Source organism: Aristolochia californica, unplaced genomic scaffold (genome assembly GCF_029961685.1).
Source record: "Aristolochia californica isolate CCGP_79_NKW_82.1479 unplaced genomic scaffold, dmAriCali1.0.hap1 SCAF_4, whole genome shotgun sequence".
Lineage (NCBI taxonomy): Eukaryota > Viridiplantae > Streptophyta > Magnoliopsida > Piperales > Aristolochiaceae > Aristolochia > Aristolochia californica.
The window spans coordinates 20,471,343-20,499,318 of record NW_027182103.1 but is presented as its reverse complement, the minus strand read 5'-3'; positions in this window follow the sequence as shown (position 1 = coordinate 20,499,318).

Here is a 27,976-nt window from a genome sequence, read left to right as displayed (position 1 = left end):
ATTTCCAAAACTTGGATAAAAAACGTTTGTGTTCATTTGAGGTGTGTGAATAAATACTCTTTAAATAATTTTTTTATTGCTTTAAAATATTTAAATACATAAACTCTAAAATTTTCATTTTGTTATGATCTATACTTTTTATCTCTTTTTTTTTTGTTAACGAGATAAAGGGAAACTAAAAACTCAAGTTTTGATTTGAGAAAAAAGTATACATCTACAATGGAAATGCACAATGCACAAATGTAGAGAGAGATAATTACAAAAAGTGTCTGTAACTTTTAGGGATTGTAAACTCTTTTTAGTTTTTATATATCCGGTTCTACAATCGTCTGGAAAAGGGGGAGGCGAGGGATTTTTAACTGAGAGTTGACTCCCAATCCATAATTCATTCCTTAAAAAAATATTGCCCGTTATGCATAATAAATCACTTTAAAATCATCTATGATCGTTAGGTCAGCTTTTTGTAAGTGGGCAAAAAAATTGCTTGTTTGACTCGGGTAAATATCCCACCGCAAGTTCACTTGAGAATTTAATGTTATTCTCTCCAAAACGTTTGGATCCATAGGTGATTTAAATCTTTAACATGTTTCAAGCATGCATGTTCATTTTTTAAAACATGTGTAGAAAAATCTCTTTCTTATAAAATTTTGAGCTATTAGGGTTGAACTAGTGGAGCTTCCCAAACTTGGATATCAAAACTTTTGTGTTCATTTGTGGTGTGTAAATAAATTTACTTTATTTTCATTTGTTTATTACTTTAAATTATTTCCATACATAAACTCTAAAATTTTCATTTTGTTGTGATCTATATCTTTTATTTCTTTTTTTTGTTTACGAGATAAAGGGAAAGTGAAAACTCAAGTTTTGATTTAAGAAAAAAGTATACATCAACAATGGAAATGCACAATGCTCAAATGTAGAGAGAGATAATTCCAAAAGTGTCTATAATTTTTAGGGATTGTAAACTCTTTTTAGTTTTTATATATCCGGTTCTGCAATCGTCTGGAAAAGGAGGAGGCGGGGGATTTTTAACTTAAAGTTGACTCCCAATCCATAATTCATTCCTTACAAAAATATTTCCCGTTACGCATAATAAATCACTTTAAAATCATCTATGATCGTTAGGTCAGCTTTTTGTAAGTGAGCTAAAAATGGCTTGTTTGACTCGTGTAAATATTCCACAGCACGTTCAATTGAGAATTTAATGTTTTTCTCTTCAAAAGGTTTGGATCCATATGTGATTTAAATCTTTAACATGTTTCAAGCATGCATGTCCATTTTTTAAAACATGTGTAGAAAAATATCTTTTTTATAAATTCCGAGCTATTAGGGTTGAACTAGTGGAACTTCCCAAACTTGGATAACAAAACTTTTGTGTTCATTTGTGGTGTGTGAATAAATTTTCTTTATTTACTTTTTTTTATTGCTTTAAATTATTTCCATACATAAACTATAAAATTTTCATTTTTTTGTGAAATATTTGCCTTTTTTTTTCTTTTTTTGTCAATGAGATGAAGGGAAAGTGAAAAGTCATGTTTTGATTTAAGAAAAAAGTATACATCTATAATGGAAATTCTCAATCCAAAAATGTAGAGAGAGATAATTCCAAAAAGTGTCAGCAATTTTTAGGGATTGTAAACTCTTTTTATTTTTTTATATATCAAGTTCTACAATCGTCGAGAAAAGGGGGAGACAGGAGGTTTTTAACTGGGTGTTGACTTCCAATCCATAAGTCATTCCTCACAAAAATATTGCCAATTACGCATGAAAAATCACTTTACAATCATCTATGATCGTTAGGTCAACTTTTTGTAAATGGGAAAATAACGGCTTGTTTGACTCGGGTAAATATTCCACCGCACGTTCACTTGAGAATTTAATGTTATTCTCTTAAAAAGGTTTGGATCCATAGGTCATTTGCATCTTTAACATGTTTCAAGCATGGATATCCATTTTTAAAAGCATGTGTAGAAAAATCTCTTTCTTATAAAATTCTGAGCTATTAGGATTGAACTAGTGGAATTTCCCAAATATGGATAAAAAAATTTTGTGTTCATTTGTGGTGTGTGAATAAATTTTCTTTACTTAGATTTTTTTATTGCTTTAAATTATTTCCAAACATAAACACTAATAGTTTCATTTTGTTGTGATCTATTTGCTTTTTATCTCTTTTGATTACAAGATGAAGGGAAAGTGAAAACATAAGTTTTGTTTTAAGAAAAAAGTATACATCTACAATGGAAATGCACTTTGCACAAATGTAGAGAGAGATAATTCCAAAAAGTGTCTGTAATTTTTCGGGATTGTAAACTCTTTTTAGTTTTTATATATCAAGTTCTGCCATCGTCATGAAGAGGGGGAGGCGGGGGATTTTTAACTGAGAGTTGACTCCCAATCCGTAAGTCATTCCTTACAAAAATAAACCCCGATACGCAAGGTAAATCACTTTACAATCATCTATGATCGTTAGGTCAGCTTTTTGTAAGTGGGCAAAATAATGGTTTGTTTGACTCAAGTAAATATCCCACCGCAAGTTCACTTGAAAATTTAATGTTATTCTCTTTAAAAGGTTTGGATCCATAGGACAATTGCAACTTTTACATGTTTCAAGCATGCATATCAATTTTTTAAAACATGAGTAGAAAAATCTCTTTCTTATAAAATTCCGAGCTATTGGGGTTGAACTAGTGGAATTTCCCAAACTTAGATAACAAAACATTTGTGTTCATTTGAGGTGTGTGAATAAATTTTCTTTAAATACATTTTGTTATTTCTTTAAATTATTTCATATATACACTCTAAAATTTTTATTTTGTTGTGATTTATTTGCCTTATATCTCTTTTTTTTGTTTATGAGATGATGGGAAAGTGAAAACTCATGTTTTGATTTAAGAAAAAAGTGTACATCTATAATGGAAATTCATAATCCATAAGTGTAGAGGGAGATAATTCCAAAACGTTTCTATAATTTTTAAGGATTGTAAACTCTTTGTAATTTTTATATATCAGTTTCTGCAATCGTCGGGAAAAGGGGGAGGCGGGGGATTTTTAACTGAGTGTTGTCTCCCAATCAGTAAGTCATTCCTTACAAAAATAAAGCCCGTTACTCAAGATAAATCACTTTGCAATCATCAATAATCGATAGGTCAGGTTTTTGTAAATTGGCAAAATATTGGCTTGTTTGACTCGGGTAAATATCCAACCGCACATTCACTTGAGAATTTAATGTTACACTCTTTAAAAGGTTTGGATCCATAGGTCATTTGCATCTTTAACATGTTTCGAGCATGGATATCCATTTTTTAAAATATGTGTAGAAAAAATCTCTTTCTTATAAAATTTTGAGCTATTAGGGTTGAACGAGTAGAATTTCCCAAACTTGGATAACAAAACTTTTGTGATCATTTGTGGTGTGTGGATGAATTTTATTTCCTTACATTTGTTATTGCTTTAAATTCTTTCCTTACATAAACTCTAAAATTTTCATTTTGTTGTAATCAATTAGCCTTGTTATCTCTTTTTTTGTTTACGAAATGAAGGGAAACTGAAAACTCAAGCTTTGATTTAAGAAAAAAGTCTACATCTAAAATGGAAATTCACAATGCACAAATGTAGAAGAGATAATTCCAAAAAGTGTCTCTAATTTTTAGGGATTGTAAACTCTTTTTAGTTTTTACATAGCGGGTTCAACAATCGTCGAGAAAAGGGGAGGCGGGGGATTTTTAACTGAGTGTTGACTCCCAATCCATAAGGCATTCCTTACAGAAATAAATACCATTACACAAGATAAATCACTTTACAATCATCTATGATCATTAGGTCAACTTTTTCTAAACTGGCAAAATAATGGCTTGTTTGACCCTAGAAAATATCCAACCGCAAGTTCTCTTGAGAATTTAATGTTACTCTCTTCAAAAGGTTGGGATCCATAGGTCTTTTGCATCTTTAAAGCAATCATATCCATATTTGAAAACATGCGTAGAAGAATCTCTTTCTTATAAAATTCCAAGCAATTAGGGTTGAAATAGTGGAATTTCCCAAACTTGGATAACAAAACCTTTGTGTTCATTTGCTGTGTGTGAATAAATTTTCTTTACTTACATTTTTTTATTACTTTAAATTCATTCCATAAATAAACACTAAAATTTTCATTTTTTTTGTGATCTATTTGCCATTTTTTTTTTTTTTTTTTTTTTTTTGTTTACGAGATGAAGGGAAAGTGAAAACTCAAGTTTTGATTTTAGAAAAACGTATACATTTAAAATGGAAATGCAAAATCTACAAATTTAGAGAGAGATCATTCCAAAAAGTGTGTGTAATTTTTAGGGATTGAAAACTCTTTTTAGTTTTTATATATCAGGTTTTACAATCATCGGGAAAAGAGGGAGGGGGAGGGGGATTTTTAACTCCCGATCCATAAGTCTTTCCTTTAAAAATTATAACCCGTTAAGCATGATAAATCACTTTACAATCATCTATGATCGTGAGGTCAGCGTTTTGTAAATGGGCAAAATAATGGCATGTTTGACTCGGGCAAATATTCCACCGCACATTCAATTGCGAATTTAATGTTATTCTCTTTGAAATGTTTAGATCCATAGGTCATTAGCATCTTAAACATGTTTCAAGAATGCATATCCATTTTTTAAAACATGTATAGAAAAATCTATTTCTTATAAATTTCCGAGCTATAAGGGTTGAACTAGTGGAATTTCCAAAACTTGGATAACAAAACTTGTGTTCATTTGTGGTGTGTGAATAAATTTTCTTTCCTTACATTTTTTATTGCTTTGAATTCTTTTCATACATAAACTCTAAAATTTTCATTTTTTTGTGATCTGTTTGCCTTCTATCTATTTTTTTGTTGACGAGATGAAGGGAAAGTCAAAACTCAAGATTTAATTTTAGAAAAAAGTATACATCTAAAAGGAAAAAAACAATGCTCAAATACAGAGAGATAATTCGAAAATGTGTCAGTAATTTTTAGGGATTGTAAACTCTTTTTAGTTTTTATGTATCAAGTTCTGCAATCGTCGGGAAAAGGGCGAGGAGTGGGATTTTTAACTGAGTTGGACACCCAATCCATAAGTCATTCCTTACAAAAAATATCACCAGTTACGCATGGTTAATTACTTTACAATCATCTATGATCCTTACGTCAACTTTTTGTAAATGGGCAAAATAATGGCTTGTTTGACTTGGGTAAATATCCCACCGCACGTTCACTTGAGAATTTAATTTTATTCTCTTTAAATGGTTTGGATCCATAGGTCATTTGCATCTTTAACATGTTTCAAGGATGCATATCCATTTTTTAAAACTTGTGTAGAAAAATCTCTTTCTTATAAAATTCCAAGCTATTAGGGTTGAATTTGTAGAATTTCCATAACTTGGATACCAAAACTTTTGTGATTATTTGTGGTGTGTGGATAAATTTTCTTTCCTTAAATTTTTTATTGCTTTAAATTCTTTCCATACATAAACTCTAAAATTTTCATTTTGTTGTGATCTATTGGCCTTTTATCTCTTTTTTTTTTTTTACGAGATGAAGGGAAAGTGAAAACTCAAGCTTTGATTTAAGAAAAAAGTATACATCTAAAATGGAAATACACAATGCACAAATGTAAAGAGAGATAATTCCAAAAAGTTTCTGTAGCTTGTAGGGATTGTAAACTCTATTTAGTTGTTATATATCAGGTTATACAATCTTCGGGAAAAGGGGGTGGCGGAGATTTTTCACTGAGTGTTGACTCCCAATCCATAAGTTATTCCTTAAAAAAATAAAGCCCATTACGAAAGTTAAATCACTTTACAATCATCTATGATCGTTAGGTCAGCCTTTTGTAAATGGGCAAAATAATGGCTTGTTTGACTTGGGTAAATAACCAACCGCACGTTCACTTCAGAGTTTAATGTTACTCTATTTAAAAGGTATGGATCCATAGGTCTTTTGCATCTTTAACATTTTTCGAGCATGGATATCCACTTTTTAAAACATATGTAGAAAAATCTCTTTCTTATAAAATTCCGAGCTATTAGGGTTGAACTAGTGGAAATTCCCAAAAACTTGGATAAAAAAACTATTGTGTTCATTTGTGGTATGGGAATAAATTTTCTTTACATACATTTATTTATTGCTTTAAATTCTTTCCATACATAAACTCTAAAATTTTCATTTTGTTGTGATCTATTTGACTTTTATATCTTTTTTTTCTTTACGAGATGAAGGGAATGAAAACTCAAATTTTGATTTAAGAAAAAAGGATACATCTAAAATGAAAATGCACAATGCACAAATGTAGAGAGAGATAATTCCAAAAAGTGTCTTTAATTTTAAGGGATTGTAAACTCTTTTTAGTTTTTATATATTAGTTTCTGCAATTGTCGAGAGAAGCGGGAAGCGGGGGATTTTTAGTTGTGAGTTGACTTCCAATCCATAAGTCATTCCTTAAAAAAATATAGCCTGTTACACAAGATAAATCATTTTACAATCATCTATGATAGTTAGGTGAGCTTTTTGTAGGTGAGCAAAATAATAGCTTGTTTGACTTGCATTTATATCCCACCGCACGTTCACTTGAGAATTTAATGGTATTTTCTTGAAGAGGTTTGCCTCCATAGGTCATTTGTATTTTTTAAATGTTTCAAGCATGCATATCAATTTTTTTAAAACATGTGTAGAAAAATCACTTATAAAATTTCGAGCTACTAGGGTTCAACTTGTGGAATTTTCCAAACTTGGATAACAAAACTTTTGTGTTCATTTGTGGTGTGTGAATAAATTTTCTTTACTTTCATTTGTTTATTGCTTTAAATTCTTTCGATACATAAACTCTAAAATTTTATTTTTTTGTGAACTATTTGCCTTTAATATCTTTTTTTTTTGTTTACAAGATGAAGGGAAAGTGAAAAATCAAATTTTGATTTAAGAAAAAAGAATACATCTATAATGGAAATTCACAATGCACAAATGTAGTGAGAAATAATTCCAAAAAACTATCTGTAATTTTAAGGGATTGTAAACTCTTTTTAGTTTTTATATATCAGGTTCTGCAATAGTCAGGAAAAGGGGGAAGCGGGGGATTTTTAACTGAGAGTTGACTCCCAATCCATAAGTCATTCCTTACAAAAAAATATAGCCCGTTACACATGATAAATCACTTTACAATCATCTATGATCGTTAGATCAACTTTTTGTAAGTGGGCAAAATAATAGCTTGTTTGACTTAGGTAAATATCCCACCGCACGTTCACTTGAGAATTTAATGTTATTCTCTTTAAGTGATGTGGGTCCATACGTCATTTGCATCTTTAACATGTTTCAAGCATGCATATCCATTTTTTAAAACATGAGTAGAAAAATCTCTTTCTTATAAAATTTCGAGTTATAAGGGTTGAACTGGTGGAATTTCCAAAACTTGGATAACAAAACTTTTGTATTCATTTGGGGTGTGTAAATAAATTTTCCTTACATAAATTTGTTTATTTCTTTAATTTATTTCCATACATAAACTCTAAAATTTTCCTTTTGTTGTGATCTATTTGCCTTTTGTCTCTTTTTTTTTTGTTTACGAGATGATGGGAAAGTGTAAACTCAAGTTTTGATTTAATAAAACAGGATACATCTATAATGGAAATGCACAATTCACAAATGTAGAGAGAGATAATTCCAAAAAGTCTCTGTAATTTTTATTTATTTTAAACTCTTTTTAGGTTTTATATATCAGGTTCTGCAATCGTCAGGAAAAGAGGGAAGTGGAGGATTTTTAACTGAGAGTTGTCTCCCAATCCACAAGTCATTCCTTAGAAAAATATAGCCCGTTACACAAGATAAATCACTTTACAATCATATATGATCATTAGGTTACCTATTTGTAATTGGGAAAAATAATAGCTTGTTTGACTCGGGTAAATATCCCAGTGCATGTTCACTTGACAATTTAATGTTATTCTCTTTAAGAAGTTTGGATCCACAGGTCATTTGCATCTTTAACATGTTTCAAGCATGCATATCCATGTTTTAAAATATGTGTTGAAAAATTTCTTTCTTATAAAATTCTGAGTTATTAGGGTTGAACTAGTGGAATTTCCCAAACATAGATAACAAAACTTTTGTGTTCATTTGTGGTGTGTGAATAAATTTTCTTTACTTATATTTTTTTATTGCTTTAAATTCTTTCCATACATAAACTCTAAAATTTTCATTTTTTTGTAATCTATTTTCCTTTTATGTCTTTTTTTTTGTTTACAAGATGAAGGGAAAGTGAAAACTCAAGCTTCGATTTAAGAAAAAAGTATACATCTAGAATGGAAATGCAGAATGCACAAATTTAGAGAGAGAGAATTCCAAAAAGTTTCTATACTTTTTAGGGATTGTAATCTCTTTTTAGTTTTTATATATCCAGTTCTGCAATCGTCGGGAAGAAGGGGAAGCGGGGGAAGTTGAACTGAGAGTTGATTCCCAATCCATACGTCATTCCTCACAAAAATATTGCCAGTTACACATAATAAATCACTTTACAATCATCTATGATCGTTAGGTGAGCTTTTTGTTAGTGGGTAAAATAATGGGTTGTTTGACTCGAGTAAATGTCCCACCACACATTCATTTGAGAATTTAAAGCTATTCTCTTTTAAAGGTTTGGAAACATAAGTCATTTACATATTTAACATGTTTCAAGCATGCATATCCATTTTTTAAAACATGTGTAGAAAAATATCTTTCTTATAAAATTCCAAGCAATGAGGGTTGAACTAGTGGAATTTCCCAAACTTGGATAACAAAACTTTTGTGTTCATTTGTGGTGTGTGAATAAATTTTCTTCCATTACATTTATTTATTGCTTTAAATTCTTTCTATACATAAACTATAAAATTGTCATTTTGTTGTGATCAATTTGCCCTTTTTCTCTTTTTTTGTTTATGAGATGAAGGGAAAGTGAAAACTCAAGTTTTGATTTAAGAAAAAAGTATACCTTTAAAATGAAAATGCAAAATGAACTAATGTCGAGAGAGATACTTCCAAAAAGTGTGTGTAATTTTTAGGGATTGTAAACTCTCTTTAGTTTTTATATATCAAGTTCTGCAATCATCAGGAAAAGGGAGAGAGGGGGGGGGCGGGGGCGGGGGGGAGAGGATTTTTAACTGTGTTGACTCCCGATCCATAAGTCATTCCTTTAAAAACTATAGCCCGTTAAGCATTACAAATCACTTTACAATCATCTATGATCATTAGGTCAGCGTTTTGTAAATGGGTAAAATAATGGCATGTTTGACTTGGGTAAACATCCCACCACACGTTCACTTGAGAATTTAATGTTATTCTCTTTGAAAGGTTTGGATCCATAGGTCATTTGCTTCTTCAACATGTTTGAAGCATGCATATCCATTTTTTAACAAATGTATAGAAAAATCTATTTCTTATAAATTTCCGAGCTATAAGGGTTGAAGTAGTGGAATTTCCCAAACTTGGATAACAAAACTTTTTTGTTAATTTGTGGTGTGTGAATAAATTTTCTTTCCTTAAATTTTTTATTTCTTTCAATTATTTCCTTACATAAACTCTAAAATTTTCATTTTTTTGTGATCTATTTGCCTTCTTTCTCTCTTTTTGTTGACGAGATGAAGGGAAAGTCAAAACTCAAGCTTTGATTTAAGAAAAAAGTATACATCTAAAAAGGAAATGCACAATGCTCAAATATAGAGATAGATAATTCAAAAAAGTGTCTGTAATTTTTAGGGATTATAAACTCTTTTTAGTTTTTATATATCAGGTTCTGCAATCGTAGGGAAAGGGGGAGGCGTGGGATTTTTAACTGAGTTGGACACCCAATCCATAAGTCATTCCATATAAAAAATATCACCAGTTACGCATGATAAATCACTTTACAATCATCAATGATCCTTAGGTAAGCTTTTTTTAAATGGGCAAAATAAAGGCTGGTTTGACTTGGGTAAATATCTCACTGCACGTTCACTTGAGAATTTAATGTTATTCTCTTTAAAAGGTTTGGGTCCTTAGCTTATTTATATCTTTATCATGTTTCAAGCATGCATATCCATTTTTTAAAACATGTGTAGAAAAAACTCTTTCTTATAAAATTTCGAGCTATAAGGGTTGAACTAGTGGAATTTCCCAAACTTGGATAACAAAACTTTTTTGTTCATCTGTGGTGTGTGAATAAATTTTCTTTCCTTACATTTTTTATTGCTTTGAATGCTTTCCATACATAAACTTCAAAATTTTCATTTTTTTGTGATCTATTTGCCTTTTATCTCTTTTTTTGTTTACGAGATTAAGGGAAAGTGAAAACTCAAGCTTTGATTTAAGAAAAAAGTATAGATCTAAAATGCAAATGCACAATGCACAAATGTAGAGAGAGATAATTTCGAAAAGTGTCTGTCATTTATAGGGATTATAAACACTTTTTAGTTTTTAAATATCAGGTTCTGCAATCGTCGGGAAAAGGGGAGGCGGGGCATTTTTAACTAATTGTTGACTCTCCCAATCCATAAGTCATTCCTAAAAAAAATATAGCCAGATACACATGATAAATCACTTTACAATCATTTATGATTGTTAGGTCAACTTTTTGTAAATGGGCAAAATAATGGTATGTTTGACTCGGGTAAATATCCCACCGCTCGTTCACTTGAGAATTTAGTGTTATTCTCTTTAAAAGTTTGGATCGATAGGTCATTTGTATCTTTAACTTGCTTCAAGCATGCATATCCATTTTTTAAAACATGTGTAGAAAAATCTCCCTCTTATAAAATTCCAAACTATTAGGGTTGAACTAGTGGAATTTCCCAAACTCGAATAAAAAAACTTTTGTGTTCATTTGTGGTGTGTCAATAAATTTTCTTTACTTACATTTTTTATTGCTTAAAATTTTTTCTATACATAAACTCTAAAATTTTCATTTTGTTTTGATCTATTTGACTTTTTTCTCTTTTTTTTTTGTTTACGAGATGGAGCGAAAGTGAAAACTAAAGATTTGATTTAAGAAAAAAAAGTACAAATCTAAAATGGAAATGCACAATGCACAAATTTAGAGAGAGATAATTCCAAAAAGTGTCTATAGTTTTTAGGGATTGTAAACTCTATTAAGTTTTTATATATCAGGTTCTACAATCGTCGGGAAAAGGGGAGGCGAGGGATTTTTAACTGAGTGTTGACTCACAATCCATAAGTCATTCCTTGCAAAATTAAAGTCTATTACGCAAGATAAATTTCTTTACAATCATCTATGATCGTTAGGTCAGCTTTTTGTAAATGGGAAAAATAATGGCTTGTTTGACTAGGGTTAATATCCAACCGCACGTTCACTTGAAAGTTTAATGTTACTCTATTTAAAAGGTTTGGATCCATAGGTCTTTTGCATCTTTAACATGTTTCAAGGAAGCATATCCATTCTTTAAAACTTGTGTAGAAAAATCTCTTTCTTATAAAATTCCGAGCTTATAGGGTTGAACTAGTGGAATTTCCCAAACTTGGCTAACAAAACTATTGTGTTCATTTGTGGTGTGTGAATAAATTGTCTTTACTTACATTTGTTTATTGCTTTAAATTCACTCTATACATAAACTCTAAAATTTTCTTTTTTTTGTGATCTATTTTCCTTTTATCTCTTTTTTTGTTTACGAGATGAAGGGAAAGTGAAAACTCAAGTTTTGATTTAAGAAAAAAGTATACATCTAAAATGGAAATGCACAACGCACAAATGTAGAGATAGATAATTCGAAAAAGTGTATGTAATTTATAGGGATTACAAACTCTTTTTAGATTTTATATATCAGGTTCTACAATCATCGGGAAAAGGGGGGGGGGGGGGGGGGGCGTTGGGGGATTATTAAGTGAGTGTTGATTCCCAATCCATAAGTCATTCCTTAAAAAAATACAGCCCATTACGCATGATAAATCACTTTACAATCATCATTGACCGTTAGGTCAGCATTTTGTAAATGGGCAAAATAATGGCATGTTTGACTCGAGTAAATATCCTAGCGTACATTCACTATGGAATTTAATGTTATTCTCTTTAAAAGGTTTGGATCCATAGGTCATTTGCATCTTTAACATGTTTCAAGCATGCATATCCATTTTTTGAAACATGCGTAGAAAAATCTCTTTCTTATAAAATTCCGAGCTATAAGGGTTGAACTAGTGGAATTTCCCAAACTTGGATAACAAAACTTTTGTGTTCATTTGTGGTGTGTGAATAAATTTTCTTTCCTTACATTTTTTATTGCTTTGAATTCTTTCCATAAATAAACTCTAAAATTTTTATTTTTTTGTGATCTATTTGCCTTTTATTTCTTTTTTTGTTTACGAGATTAAGGGAAAATGAAAACTCAAGCTTTGATTTAAGAAAAAAGTATAGATCTAAAATTTAAATGCACAATGCACAAATTTAGAGAGAGATAATTCCGAAAAGTGTCTGTCATTTTTAGGAATTGTAAACACTTTTTAGTTTTTATATATCAGGTTATGCAATTGTCGGGAAAAGGGGAGGCGAGGGATTTTTAACTGAGTGTTGACTCCCTATCCATAAGTCATTCCTAAAAAAAATATTGTCATATATGCATGATAAATGACTTTACAATCATCTATGATCGTTAGGTCAGCTTTTTGTAAATGGGCAAAACAATGGTTTGTTTGACTCGGGTAAATATCCCACCTCTCGTTCACTTGAGAATTTAGTGTTATTCACTTTTAAAGGTTTGGATCCATAGGTAATTTGTATCTTTAACTTTCTTCAAGCATGCATATCCATTTTTTAAAACATGTGTAGAAAAATCTCTTTCTAATAAAATTCCAAACTATTAGGGTTGAACTAGTGGAATTTCCCAAACTCGGATAACAAAACTTTTGTGTTCATTTGTGGTGTGTGAATAAATTTTATTTACTTACATTTTTTATTGCTTTAAATTTTTTCTATACATAAACTCTAAAATTTTCATTTTGTTATGATCTATTTGACTTTTATCTCTTTTTTTGTTTACGAGATGAAGCGAAAGTGAAAATTCAAGATTTGATTTAAGAAAAAAAAGTACACATCTACATTGGAAATGCACAATGCAAAAATTTAGAGTGTGATAATTCCAAAAAGTGTCTATAATTTTTAGGGATTGTAAACTCTTTTTAGATTTTATATATCAGGTTTTGCAATCGTCAGGAAATGGGGGAGGCGGGGGATTTTTAACCGATTGTTGACTCCCAATCCATAAGTCATTCCTTACAAAAATATAGCCTGTTACGTATGATAAATCAGTTTACAATCATCTATGATTGTTAGGTCAACTTTTTGTAAATGGGCAAAATAATGGCTTGTTTGACTTGGGAAAATATCTCACCGCACGTTCACTTCAGTATTTAATGTTATTCTCTTTAAAAGGTTTGGATCCATGGGTCATTTTCATCTTTAACATGTGTAGAAAAAATATTTCTTATAAAATTCCACGCTATTAGGGTTGAACTAGTGGAATTTCCCAAACTTGGATAACAAAACTTTTGTTTTCATTTGAGGTGTGTGATTAAATTTAATGTACTTATATTTTTTTATTATTTTAAATTCTTTCCATACATAAACTTTAAAATTTTCATTTTTGTGTGATCTACTTACCTTTTTATCTCTTTTTTTGTTTACAAGATGAAGGGAAAGTGAAAACTCAATCTTTGATTTAAAAAAAAAGTATACATCTAGAATGGAAATGCACAATGCACAAATATAGAGAGAGATAATTCAAAAAAGAGTTTGTAATTTTTAGGGATTGTAAATTCTTTTTAGTTTTTATATATCCGGATCTGCAATCATCGGGAAAAGGGGGAGGCGGGGAATTTTTAACAGAGTGTTGACTCCCAATCCATAAGTCATTCCTTACAAAAAAGTAGGCCGTTACGCATGATTAATCACTTTACAATCATCTATGATCGTTAGGTCAACTTTTTGTAAATGGGCAAAATAATGGCTTGTTTGACTTGGGTAAATATTCCACCGCACGTTCACATGGGAATTTAATGTTATTATGTTTAAAAGGTTTGGATCCAAAGGTCATTTGCATCTTTAACATGTTTGAAGCATGCATATCCCGTTTTTAAAACATGTGTAGAAAAGTCTCTTTCTTATAACATTTTGAGCTATTAGGGTTAAAGTAGTGGAATTTCCAAAACTTAGATAAAAAAAATTTTGTGTTCATTTGTGGTGTGTGAATAAATTTTTTTTACTTACATTTTGTTTATTGCTTTAATTTCTTTCCATACATAAACTCTAAAAGTTTTATTTTGTTGTGATCTATTTGCCTTTTCTCTCTTTTTTTGTCTACGAGATGAAAGGAGAGTGAAAACTCAAGCTTTGATTTAAGACAAAATTATACATCAATAATGGAAATGAACAATGCACAAATTTAGAGAGAGATAATTCCAAAAAGAATCTATAATTTTTAGGGATTGTAAACTGTTTTTAGGTTTCATATAGCAGGTTCTGCAATCATCGAGAAAAGGGGGAGGGGTGGGATTTTTAACTGAGTGTTGACTTCCAATCCATATGTCATTCCTAACAAAGAATATAGCCCGTTACACATGATAAATCACTTTACTATCATCTATGATCATTAGATCAGATTTAGTTAATGGGCAAAATAATAGCTTATTTGACTTAGGTAAATAAGCCACCTCATGGTCACTTGAGAATTTATTGTTATTCTCTTTAAAAGTTTTGGATCCTGAAGGCATTTGCATCTTTAACATGTTTCAAGCATGCATATCCATTTTTTAAAACTTGTGTAAAGAAATCTCTTTGTTATAAAATTCCGAGCTATTAGGGTTGAACTAGTGGAATTTCTCTAACCTGGATAATAAAAATTTTGTGTTCATTTGTGGTGCGTGAATAAATTTTATTTATTTACATTAGTTTATTACTTTAAATTCTTGCCATAGATAAACTCTAAAATTTTCATTTTTTTGGGATCTATTTGACTTTTATCTCTTTTCTTGTTTATGAGATGAAGGGAACGTGAAAATTGATGCTTTGATTTAAGAAAAAGTATACAACTAAAATAGAAATGCACAATGCACAAATGTAGAGATAGATAATTCCAAAAAGTGTCTGTAAGTTTTAGGGTTTGTAAACTTTTTTTACATTTTATATATCAGTTTTGCAATCATCGGGAAAAAGAGGAGGGGTAGGATTTTTAACTGAGTGTTGACTCAAAATCCATTAGTCATTCCTTACAAAAATTATCTCCCATTACACATGATAAATCACTTTACGATCATCTATGATCGTTAGGTAAGCCTTTTGTAAATGTGCAAAATAATGGCTTATTTGACTCGGGTAAATATCCCAATGCACCTTCACTTGAGAATTTATTGTTATTCTCTTTGAAAGGTTTGGTGGATCCATAGGTCATTTGCATCTTTAACATGTTTCAAGCATGCATATCTGTTTTTTAAAACAAGTGTAGAAAAATCTCTTTCTCATAAAATTCCAAGCTATTGGGGTTGAACTTGTAGAATTTCCCAAACTTGGATAACAAAACTTTTGTGTTCATTTGTGGTGTGTGAATAAATTATCTTGACTTTAATTTGTTTATTGCTTTAGATTCTTTCCATACATAAACTCTAAAATTTTTATTTTGTTGTGATCTATTTTTCTTTAATATCTTTTTTTGTTTACGAGATGAAAAGAAAGTGAAAACTCAAACTTTGATTTCAGAGAAAATATACATCTAAAATGGAAATGCACAATGCACAAATGTAGAGAGAGATAATTCCAAAAAGTGTCTATAATTTTTAGGGATTGTAAACTCTTTTTAGTTTTTATATATCAGGTTCTGCGATTGTCGGGAAAAGGGGGAGGCGGGGGATTTTTAACTGAGTGTTGGCTCGCAATCCATAAGCCATTCCTTATAAAAATATAGCCCATTACGGATGATAAATCACTTTACAATCATCTATGATTGTTAGGGCAGCTTTTTGTAAATGGGAAAAATAATGGCTTGTTTGACTCGGGTAAATATGCCATCGCATGTTCACTTGAGAATTTAATGTTATTCTCTTTTAAAGGTTTGGATCCATAAGTCATTTGCATCTTTAAAATTTTTCAAGCATGAATATCAATTTTATAAAACATGTGTAGAAAAATTTCTTTCTTATTAAATTTTGAGCTATTAGTGTTGAACTAGTGGAATTTCCCAAACTTGGATAACAAAACTTTTGTGTTCATTTGTGGCGTGTGAATAAATTTTATTTGCTTATATTTGTTTATTATTTTAAATTCTTTCCATACATGAACTCTAAAAATTTTATTTTGTTGTTATCTATTTGGCTTTTATTTCTTTTTTGTTTACGAGATGAAGGGAAAGTGAAAACTCAAGCTTTGATTTAAGAAAAAAATTACACATCAAGAATGGAAATGCACAATACATGAATGCAGAGAGAGATAATTCCAAATAGTGTTTGTAATGTTTTGGTATTGTAAACTCTTTTTAGTTTTTATATATCAGGTTCTGCCATCGTCGGGAAAAGGGGGAGGTTGGGGATTTTTAACTGAGTGTTGACTCCCAATCCATAAGTCATTCCTTAAAAAATATAGCCCGTTCTGCATGATAAATCACTTTACAATCATCTACAATAGTTATGTCCGCTTTTTGTAACTGGGTAAAATAATGGCTTGTTTGACTCTGGTAACTATCCCACCGCACGTTCACTTGTGAATTTAATGTTATTCTCTTAAAAAGGTGACCCATAGTTCATTTGCATCTTTAATATGTTTCAAGCATGCATATCTATTTTTTTAAAACATGAGTAGAAAAATCTCTTTCTTATAAAATTCCGAGCTATTCGGGTTGAACTAGTGGAATTTCTCACAGTTGGATAACAAAACTTTTGTGTTCATTTGAGGTGTGTGAAAAAAAAATTTATACATTTTTTTTATTGCTTTAAATTCTTTCCAAACATAAACTCTAAAATTTTCATTTTTTTGTGATATTTTTGCCTTTTATCTCTATTTTTGTTTACGAGATGAAGGGAAATGGAAAACTCATGCTTCGATTTAAGAAAAAAGTACACATCTAAAATAGAAATTATCAATGCACAAAGGTAGACAGAGATAATTCCAAAAAGTGTCTTTATTTTAGCGATTGTAAACTCTTTTTAGTTTTTGTATATCAGGTTCTACAATCTACGAGAAAAGGGGGAGGGGAAGGATTTTTAACTGAGTGGCTACTCCCAATCCATAAGTCTTTCCTTACAAAAATATAGCCCATTACGTATGATAAATCACTTTACAATCATCTATGATCGTTAGGTCAGTTTTTTGCAAATGGGCAAAATAATGGCTTGTTTGACTCGGGTAAATACCCCACCGCAAGTGCACTTGTGAATTTAATGTTATTATATTTAAAATGTGTGGATCCATAGGTCATTTTCATCTTTAGCATTTTTCAAGCATGCAAATCGATTTTTTAAAACATGTGTAGAAAAATCTCTTCCTTAAAAAATTCCGAGCTATTCGGGTTGAACTAGTGGAATTTCCCAAACATGGATAACAAAACTTTTGTGATCATTTGTGGTGTGTGGATAAATTTTATTTCCTTGCATTTTTTATTGCTTTATTTCCATACATAAACTCTAAAATTTTCTTTTTGTTGTGATCTATTTTTCTTTTATCTCTTTTTTTGCTTACGAGACGAAGGGAAAGTGAAAACTCAAGCTTTGATTTAAGAAAAAAGTATACATCTAAAATGGAAATGCACAATTCACAAATGTAGAGAGTGATAATTCGAAAAAGTGTCTATAATTTTTAGGGATTGTAAACTCTTTTTTCTTTTTATATAAAAGGTTCTACAGTCGTCGGGAAAAAGGGCAGGGAGGGGGTTTTTAATTAAGTGTTCACGCCCAATCTTTAAGTTATGCCTTAAAAAATATAGCTCATTACGCGTGATAAATCAATTTACAATCATCTATGATCATTGGGTCAGCTTTTTGTAAATGGGGAAAATAATGGCTTGTTTGACTTGGGTAAATATCCCACCGCACGTTCACTTGAGAATTTAATGTTATTCTCTTTAAAAGGTTTGGATCGATAGGTCATTCGCACCTTTAACATGTTTCAAACATGCATATCCATTTTTTAAAACATGTGTAGAAAAATCTCTTTTTTACAAAATTTTGAGCTATTAAAGATGAACTAGTGGAATTTCGCAAACTTGGATAACAAAACTTTTGTGTTCATTTGTGGTGTGTGAATAAATTTTCTTTACTTACATTTTTTTATTGTTTTAAATTCTTTCCATTCATAAACTCTAAAACTTTCATTTAATTGTGATGTATTTGCCTTTTATCTCTTTTTTTGTTTACGAGATGATGGGAAGTGAAAACTCAAGTTTTGATTTAATAAAAAAGTATACATCTATAATGGACATGCACAATGCACAAATATAGGGAGAGATAATTCCAAATAGTGTCTGTATATTTTAGGGATTGTGAACTTTTTTTGTTTTTATGTATTAGGCTCTGCGATCGTCTAGAAATGGGGGAGGCGGGGGATTTTTAACTGAGTGTTGACTCCCTATCCATAAGTCATTCCTTACAAAAATATAGCCAGTTACACAGGATAAATCACTTTACAATTATCTATGATCGTTAGGAAAAATATTCATCCGGACGTTCACTTGAGAATTTAATTTTATTCACTTTAGAAAGGTTTGGATCCATAGGTCATTTGCGTCTTTCACTTGTTTCAAGCATGCATATCCATTTTTTAAAACATGTGAAGAAAAATCTCTTACTTATAAAATTCTGAGCCATCAGGCTTGAACTAGTGGAATTTCCAAAACTTGGATAACAAAAATTTTGTGTTCATTTGTGGTGGGTGAATAAATTTTCTTTCTTCGCATTTGTTATTGCTTTGAGTTCTTTCAAGACATAAACTCAAAAAATTTCATTTTGTTGTAATCTATTTGCTTTTTATCTCTTTTTTTTTTTGTTTATGAGATAAAGGGAAAGTGAAAACTCTAGCTTCGATTTAAGAAAAAAGTCTAGATCTAAAAATGAAATGCACAATGAAAAAATGTAGAGAGAGATATTTCAAAAAAGTGTCTGTAATTTTTAGGGATTGTAAACTCTTTTTAGTTTTTATATATCAGGTTCTGCAATCATCGGAAAAGGGGCCAGTGGGGGATTTTTAACTGAGTGATGACTCTCAATCCATAATCCATTCCTTAAAAAAATATAGCCCATCACACTTGATAAAACACTTCACAATCATCTATGATCGTTAGGTCAACTTTTTGTAAATAGGCAAAATTATGGCTTATTTGACTCGGGTAAATATTCCACCGCACGTTCACTTGAGAATTTAATGTTTCTCTCTTAAAAATGTTTGGATCCATAGGTCTTTTGCATCTTCAACATGTTTCAAGGATGCATATCCATTTTTTATAACATGTGTAGAAAAATCTCTTTCTTATAAAATTCCGAGCTATTAGGGTTGAACAAGTGGAATTTCTCAAACTTGTATAACAAAACTTTTGTGTTCATTTGAGGTTTGTTAATAAATTTTAATTTCATAGATTTTTTTTGTAGCTTTAAATTCTTTCCTTACATAAACTCTAAAATTTTGATTTTGTTGTGATCTATTTGCCTTTTATCTTTTTCTTTGTTTACGATATGAAGGGAAATGGATAACTCCAGCTTTGATTTTAGAAAAAAGTATACATATAAAATGTAAATTTAAAATGCACAAATGTTGAGAGAGATAATTCCAAAAAGTGTCTTTAATTTTTAGAGATTGTAAACTCTTTTTAGTTTTTGTATATCAGGTTCTACAATCTACGAGAAAAGGGGGAGGCGAGGGATTTTTAACTGAGTGTTGACTCCATATCCATAAGTCATTCCTTACAAAAATATAGCCCGTTACGCATGATAAATCACTTTACAATCATCTATGATCGTTAGGTCAGCTTTTTGTAAATCGGCAAAATAATGACTTGTTTGACTCTGGTAAATACCCCCCCGCACGTTCACTTGTGAATTTAATGTTATTATCTTTAAAAGGTGTGGATCCATAGGTAATTTTCATATTTTATATGTTTCAAGCATGCAAATCCATTTTTTAAAACATGTGTAGAAATATCTCTTCCTTAAAAAATTCTGAGCAAATAGGGTTGAACTAGTGGAATTTCCCATAGTTGGATAATAAAAATTTTGTGTTCATTTGTGGTGTGTGAATAAATTTTCTTTCCTCACATTTTTTATTTCTTTGAGTTTTTTCGAAACATAAACTCTAAAATTTTCATTTTGTTGTGATCTATTTGCCTATTATCTCTTTTTTTGTTTACTAGATGAACGGAAAGTGAAAACTCTAGCTTTGATTTTAAACAAATGTATACATCTAAAATGAATATGCACAATGAAAAAATGTAGAGAGAGATAACTCCAAAAAGTGTCTGCAATTTTTAGGGATTGTAAACTCTTTTTATTTTTTATATATCAGGTTCTGCAAAAGTCGGGAAAAGGGTGAAGCGGGGTTTTTTTAACTAAGTATTGACTCCCACTCCATAAGTCTTTCCTTAAAAAAATATAGCCCGTCACACATGATAAATCACTTTACAATCATCTTTGATCGTTAGGTTAGCTTTTTGTAATTGGGCAAAATTATGACTTGTTTGACTCGGGTAAATATCCCACCCCACGTTCATTTGATAATTTAATGTTATTCTCTTTAAAAAGTTTGGATCCATAGGTCATTTCCGTCTTTAACATCTTTCAAGCTTGCATATCCATTTTTTAAAACATGTGAAGAAAAATCTATTACTTATAAAATTCCGAGCAATCAGGCTTGAACTAGTGGAATTCCCCAAACTTGGATAACAAAACTTTTGTGTTCATATGTGGTATGTGAATAAATTTTCTTTCTTCACATTTTTTATCGATACATAAACTCAAAAAATTTTCATTTTGTTGTGATCTATTTTTCTTTTATTTCTTTTTTTTGTTTACAAGATGAAGAGAAAGAGAAAAGTCTAGCTTTGATTTAAGAAAAAAGTATACATCTAAAATGGAAATACACAATTAAAAAATGTAGAGAGAGATAGTTCCAAAAAGTGTCTGTAATTTTTAGGGATTTAAAACACTTTTTAGTTTTTATATATCAGGTTCTGCAATCGTCGGGAAAAAGGGGCAAGTAGGGGATTTTTAACTGAGTGTTGACTCTCAATCCATAAGCCATTCCTTAAAAAAATATAGCCCATTACACTTGATAAATCACTTTACAATCATTTGTGGTCATTAAGTCAGCTTTTTGTAAATGGGCAAAATTAAGGCTTGTTTGACTCGAGTAAATAACCCACCCCACGTTCACTAGAGAATTTAATGTTATTCTCTTTAAAAGGTTTGGATCCATAGGTCATTTGAGTCTTTAACATGTTTCAAGCATGCATATCCATTTTTTAAAACATGTGAAGAAAAATCTCTTACTTATAAAAATTCGGTGTATTAGGGTTGAAGTTGTGGAATTTCCCAAACATGGAAAACAAAACTTTTGTGTTCATTTGTGGTGGGTGAATCAATTTTATATCCTCAGATTTTTTATTTCTTTGAGTTATTTCAATACATAAACTTTAAAATTTTCATTTTGTTGTGATCTATTTGCCCTTTATGTCTTTTTTTGTTTACAAGATGTAGGGAAAGAAAAAACTCTAGCTTTGATTTAAGAAAAAAGTATATCTAAAATGGAAATATACCAGGAACAAATGTAGAGAGAGATAATTCCAAAAAGTGTTTTTAATTTTTCGGGATTGTAAACTCTTTTTAGTTTTTATATATCAGGTTTTGCAATCGTCAGGAAAAGGGGGAAGGGGGGATTTTTAACTGAGTGTTGACTCCCAATCCATAAATCATTCCTTAAAAACTTATAGCCCGTTACTCATGAAAAATCACTTTACATTCATCTATGATCGTTAGCTCAGCTTTTTGCAAAAGGGCAAAATAATGGCATGTTCGACTCGGGTAAATATCCCACCGCACGTTCACTTGAGAATTTAATCCAATTCTCTTTAAAAGGTTTGGATCCACTGATAATTTGCATCTTTAACATGTATCAAGTTTTCATATCCATTTTTATAAAACACATGTTGAAAATCTCTTTCTTATCAAATTCTGGGCTATTAGCGTTGAAATATTGGATTTTCCCAAACTTGGATAACAAAACTTTTGTGTTCCTTTGTGGTGTGTGAATAAATTTTCATGACTTACATTTGTTTATTGCTTTAAATTCTTTCCATACATAAACTCTAAAATTTACATTTTGTTGTGATCTATTTCCCTTTAATATCTTTTTTTGTTACGAGATGAAGAGAAAGTGAAAACCCAAGCTTTGATTTCAGAAAAAAGTATACATCAAAAATGGAAATGCACAATGCACAAATGTAGAGAGAGATATTTCAAAATAGTGTCTATAATTTTTAGGGATTGTAAACTCTTTTTATTTTTTATATATCTGGTTCTGCAATTTTCGGGAACAGGGGGAGGCGGGGGATTTTTAACTGAGTGGTGGCTCCCAATCCATAAGTCATTCCTTATAAAAATATAGCCCGTTACGCATGATAAATTATTTTACAATCATATATGATCATTAGGGTTGCTTTCTGTAAATGGGCAAAATAATGGCTTGTTTGACTCGGGTAAATATCCCATCGCACGTTCACTTGAGAATTTAATGTTATTCTCTTTAAAAGGTTTGGATCCATAGGTCATTTGCATCTTTAACATGTTTCAAGCTTGCATATCCATAGGTCATTTGTAAACTCTTTGTAGTTTTTATATATCAGGTTTTGCAATCGTCGAGAAAAGGGGGAGGTGGGGGATTTTTAACTGAGTGTTGACTCCCCATCTATAAGTCATTCCTTATAAAAAAATAGCCCGTTCCGCATGATAAATCACTTTACAATCATCTATGATCGTTAGGTCAGCTTTTTGTACATGGGCAAAATAATGGCTTGTTTGACTTGGGAAAATATCCCACCGCACGTTCACTTCAGTATTTAATGTTACTCTCTTTAAAAAGTTTAGATCCATGGGTCATTTGCATCTTTAACATGTGTAGAAAAATCTATTTCTTATAAAATTCCGAGCTAGTAGGGTTGAACTAGTGGAATTTCCAAAACTTGGATAAGAAAACATTTGTGTTCATTTGAGGTGTGTGAATAAATTTTATATACTTACATTTGTTTATTATTTTAAATTCTTTCGATACATAAACTTTAAAATTTTCATTTTTTTGTGATCTATTTACCTTTAATCTCTTTTCTTGTTTACGAGATGAAGGGAGAGTGAAAACTCAAGCTTTGATTTATAAAAAAAGTATACATCTTGAATGGAAATGCACAATGCACAAATATAGAGAGAGATAATTCAAAAAAGTGTCTGTATTTTTTAGGGATTGTAAATTCTTTTTAGTTTTCATATATCCAGATTTGCAATCATTGGGAAAAGGGGAAGGCGGGGGACTTTTAACAGAGTGTTGACTCCCAATCCATAAGTAATTCCTTACAAAAATATAGGCCGTTACACATGATTAATCACTTTACAATCATCTATGATCGTTAGGTCAACTTTTTGTAAATGGCAAAATAATGGCTTGTTTGACTCAGGTAAATATCCCACCGCACGTTCACTTGGGAATTTAATGTTATTCTCTTTAAAAGGTTTGGATCCATAGGTCATTTGCATATTTAACATGTTTTAAGCATGCATATCTAGTTTTTAAAACATGTGTAGAAAAGCCTCTTCCGTATAAAATTCCGATTTATTAGGGTTGAACTAGTGGAATTTCCTAAACTTGGATAACAAAACTTTTGTGTCATTTGTGGTGTGTGAATAAATTTTATTTACTTACATTTTGATTATTGCTTTAAATTCTTTCCATACACAAACTCTAAAAATTGTATTTTGTTGTGATCTATTTGCCTTTTCTCTCTTTTTTTGTTTACGAGATTAAGGGAGAGTTAAAACTCAAGCTTTGATTTAAGAAAAAAGTACACATAAAAAATGGAAATGCACAATGCACAAATGTAGAGAGAGAGAATTCCAAAAAGTATCTATAATTTTTAGGGATTGTAAACTCTTTTTAGTTTTTATATAGTAGGTTCTAGAATCGTCGGGAAAAAGAGGAGGAGTAGGATTTTTAACTGAGTGTTGACTCCCAATCCATAAGTCATTCATATCAAATAATATAGCCCTTTACACTTGATAAATCACTTTACAATCACCTATGATCATTAGGTCAGATTTTAGTTAATGGGCAAAATAATGGTTTATTTAACTCGGGTAAATAAGCCACCTCATGTTCAGTTGAGAATTTATTGTTATTCTATTTAAAAGGTTTGGAGAGGCATTTGCATCTTTAACATGTTTCAAGCATGCATATCCATTTTTTAAAACTTGTGTAGAGAAATCTCTTTCTTATAAAATTCCGAGCTATTAGGGTGGAACTAGTGGAATTTCTCAAACCTGGATAATAAAACTTGTGTTCATTTCTGGTGTGTGAATAAATCTCTAAAACTTTAATTTTGTTGGGATCTATTTGACTTTTATCTTTTTTTTTTTTGTTTATGAGATGAAGGGAAAGTGAAAATTGAAGCTTTGATTTAAGAAAAAAGTATAAATCTAAAATGGAAATGCATAATGCACAAATGTAGAGATAGATAATTCCAAAAAGTGTCTGTAAGTTTTAGGGTTTGTAAACTCTTTTTAGTTTTTATATATCAGGTTCTGCAATCGTCGGGAAAAAAAGGAGAGGTAGGATTTTTAACTGAGTGTTGACTCCCAATCCATTAGTCATTCCATAAAAAAATTATGGCCCATTAAGCATGATAAACACTTTACAATCATCTATGATCGTTAGGTCAGCTTTTTGTAAATGGGCAAAATAATGGGTAATTTGACTCAGGTAAATATCCCAACGCACGTTCACTTGAGAATTTATTGTTATTCTTTATGAAAGGTTTGGTGGATCCATAGGTCATTTGCATCTTTATCATGTTTCAAGCATGCATATCTATTTTTTAAAACATGTATAGAAAAATCTCTTTCTCATAAAATTCCAAGCTATTTTGGTTGAACGAGTAGAATTTCCCAAACTTGGATAACAAAACTTTTATGTTAATTTGTGGTGTGTGAATAAGTTTTCTTGACTTTCATTTGTTTATTTCTTTAAATTCTTTCGATACATAAACTCTAAAATTTTCATTTTGTTGTGATCTATTTACCTTTAATATCTTGTTTTTTACGAGATGACGAGAAAGTGAAAAATCAAGCTTTGATTTCATAAAAAAGTATACATCTAAAATAGAAATGCACAATGCACAAATGTAGAGAGAGATAATTCCAAAAAGTGTTTGTTATTTTTAGGGATTGTAAAGTCTTTTTTAGTTTTTATATATCAAGTTCTGCAATTGTCAGGAAAAGGGGGAGGCGAGGGATTTTTAACTGAGTGTTGGCTCCCAATCCATAAGTTTTTCCTTATAAAAATATAGGCCGTTATGCATGATAAATTACTTTACAATCATCTATGATCGTTAGGGCAACTTTTTTTAAATGGGCAAAATAGTGGCTTGTTTGACTCGGGTAAATATCTCATCGCACGTCCACTTGAGAATTTAATGTTATTCTCTTTAAAAGGTTTGGATCCATAGGTCATTTGTATCTTTAAAATTTTTCAAGCATGAATATCCATTTTATAAAACTTGTGTAGAAAGATTTCTTTTTTATAAAATTCCGAGCTATTAAGGTTGAACTAGTGGAATTTCCCAAACTTGGATAACAAAACATTTGTCTTCATTTGTGGCGTGTGAATAAATTTTATTTGCTTACGTTTATTTATTATTTTAAATTCTTTCCATACGTGAACTTTAAATTTATATTTTGTTGTTGTCTATTTGGTTTTTATTTCTTTTTTTGTTTACGAGATGAAGGGAAAATGAAAACTCAAGCTTTGGTTTCAAAAAAAGTAAACATCTAGAAAGGAAATACTCAATGCACAAATGTAGAGAGAGATAATTCAAAAAAGTGTCTTTAATTTTTTGGGATTGTAAACACTTTTTAATTTTTATATATCTAGATCTGCAATCATTGGGAAAAGGGGGAGGCGGGGGATTTTTAACTGAGTGTTGAACCACAATCCATAAGTCATTCATTACAAAAATATAGCCCGTTACGCATGATAAATCACTTTACAATCAGCTATGATCGTTATGTCAGCTTTTTCTAAATGGGCAAAATAATGGCTTGTTTGACTCTGTTAAATATCCCACCGCACATTCACTTGAGAATTTAAGGTTATTCTCATAAAAAGGTTTGGACCCATAGGTCATTTGCATCATTGACATGTTTCAAGCATGCATATCCATTTTTTTAAAACACGTGTAGAAAAATCTCTTTCTTATAAAATTCCAAGCTATTAGGGTTGAACTAGTGGATTTTCTCAAACTTGGATAACAAAACTTTTGTCTTCATTTGTGGTGCGTGAATAATTTTTTTTTTTTTTGTCTATTGGTTTAAATTGTTTCCAAACATAAACTCCAAAATTTTCATTTTTTTGTGATATTTTTGCCTTTTATGTCTTTTTTTGTTAACGAGATGAAGGGAAATGGAAAGCTCAAGCTTTGATTTAAGAAAAAAATATACATTTAAAAGTAGAAATTCTCAATGCACAAATGTAGAGAGAGATAATTCCAAAAACTGTCTTTATTTTTTTGGGATTGTAAATACTGCATTCTACGAGAAAAGGGGGAGGGTAGGGATTTTTCACTGAGTGGTTACTCCCAATCCATAAGTCATTCCTTACAAAAATATAGCCTGTTACGTACGATAAATCACTTTAAAATCATCTATGATCGTTAGGTCAACTTTTTGTAAATGGGCAAAATAATGGCTTGTTTGACTCAGGTAAATACCCCACTGCACGTTCACTTGTGGATTTAATGTTATTATCTTTAAAAGGTGTGGATCCATAGGTCATTATCATCTTTAACATGTTTCAAGCATGCAAATCGATTTTTTAAAACATGTGTAGAAAAATCTCTTCCTAAAAAATTTCGAGCTATTCGGGTTGATCTAGTGGAATTTCCCAAACTTGGATAACTAAACTTTAATGTTCATTTGTGGTGTGTGAATAAATTTTACTTACAGTTTGTTTATTGCTTTAAATTCTTTCCATACATAAACTCTAAAAAATTTATTTTGTTGTGATCTATTTGCCTTTTCTCTCTTTTTTTGTTTACGAGATTAAGGGAGAGTGAAAACTCAAGCTTTGATTTAAGAAAAAAGCATACATAAAAAATGGAAATGCACAATGTAAAAATGTAAAGAGAGAAAATTCCAAAAAGTATCTATAATTTTTAGGGATTGTAAACTTTTTTTAGTTTTTATATAGCAGGTTCTGGAATCGTCGGGAAAAAGAGGAGGGGTAGGATTTTTAACTGAGTGTTGACTCGCAATCCATAAGTCATTCCTAACAAAGAATATAGCCCTTTACACATGATAAATCACTTTAAAATCATCTATGATCATTAGGTCAAATTTTAGTTAATAGGCAAAATAATGGTTTATTTGACTCGGGTAAATAAGCCACCTCATGTTCAATTGAGAATTTATTGTTATTCTATTTAAAAGGTTTGGATACATAAGGCATTTGCATCTTTAACATGTTTCAAGCATGCATATCCATTTTTTAAAACTTGTGTAAAGAAATCTCTTTCTTATAAAATTCCGAGCTATTAGGGTTGAACTAATGGAATTTCTCAAACCTGGATAATAAAACTTTTGTGTTCATTTGTGGTGTGTGAATAAATTTTCTTTAATTACATTAGTTTATTGCTTTAAATTCTTGCCATACATAAACTCTAAAACTTTAATTTTGTTGGGATCTATTTGACTTTTATCTCTTTTTTTGTTTACGAGATGAAGGGAAAG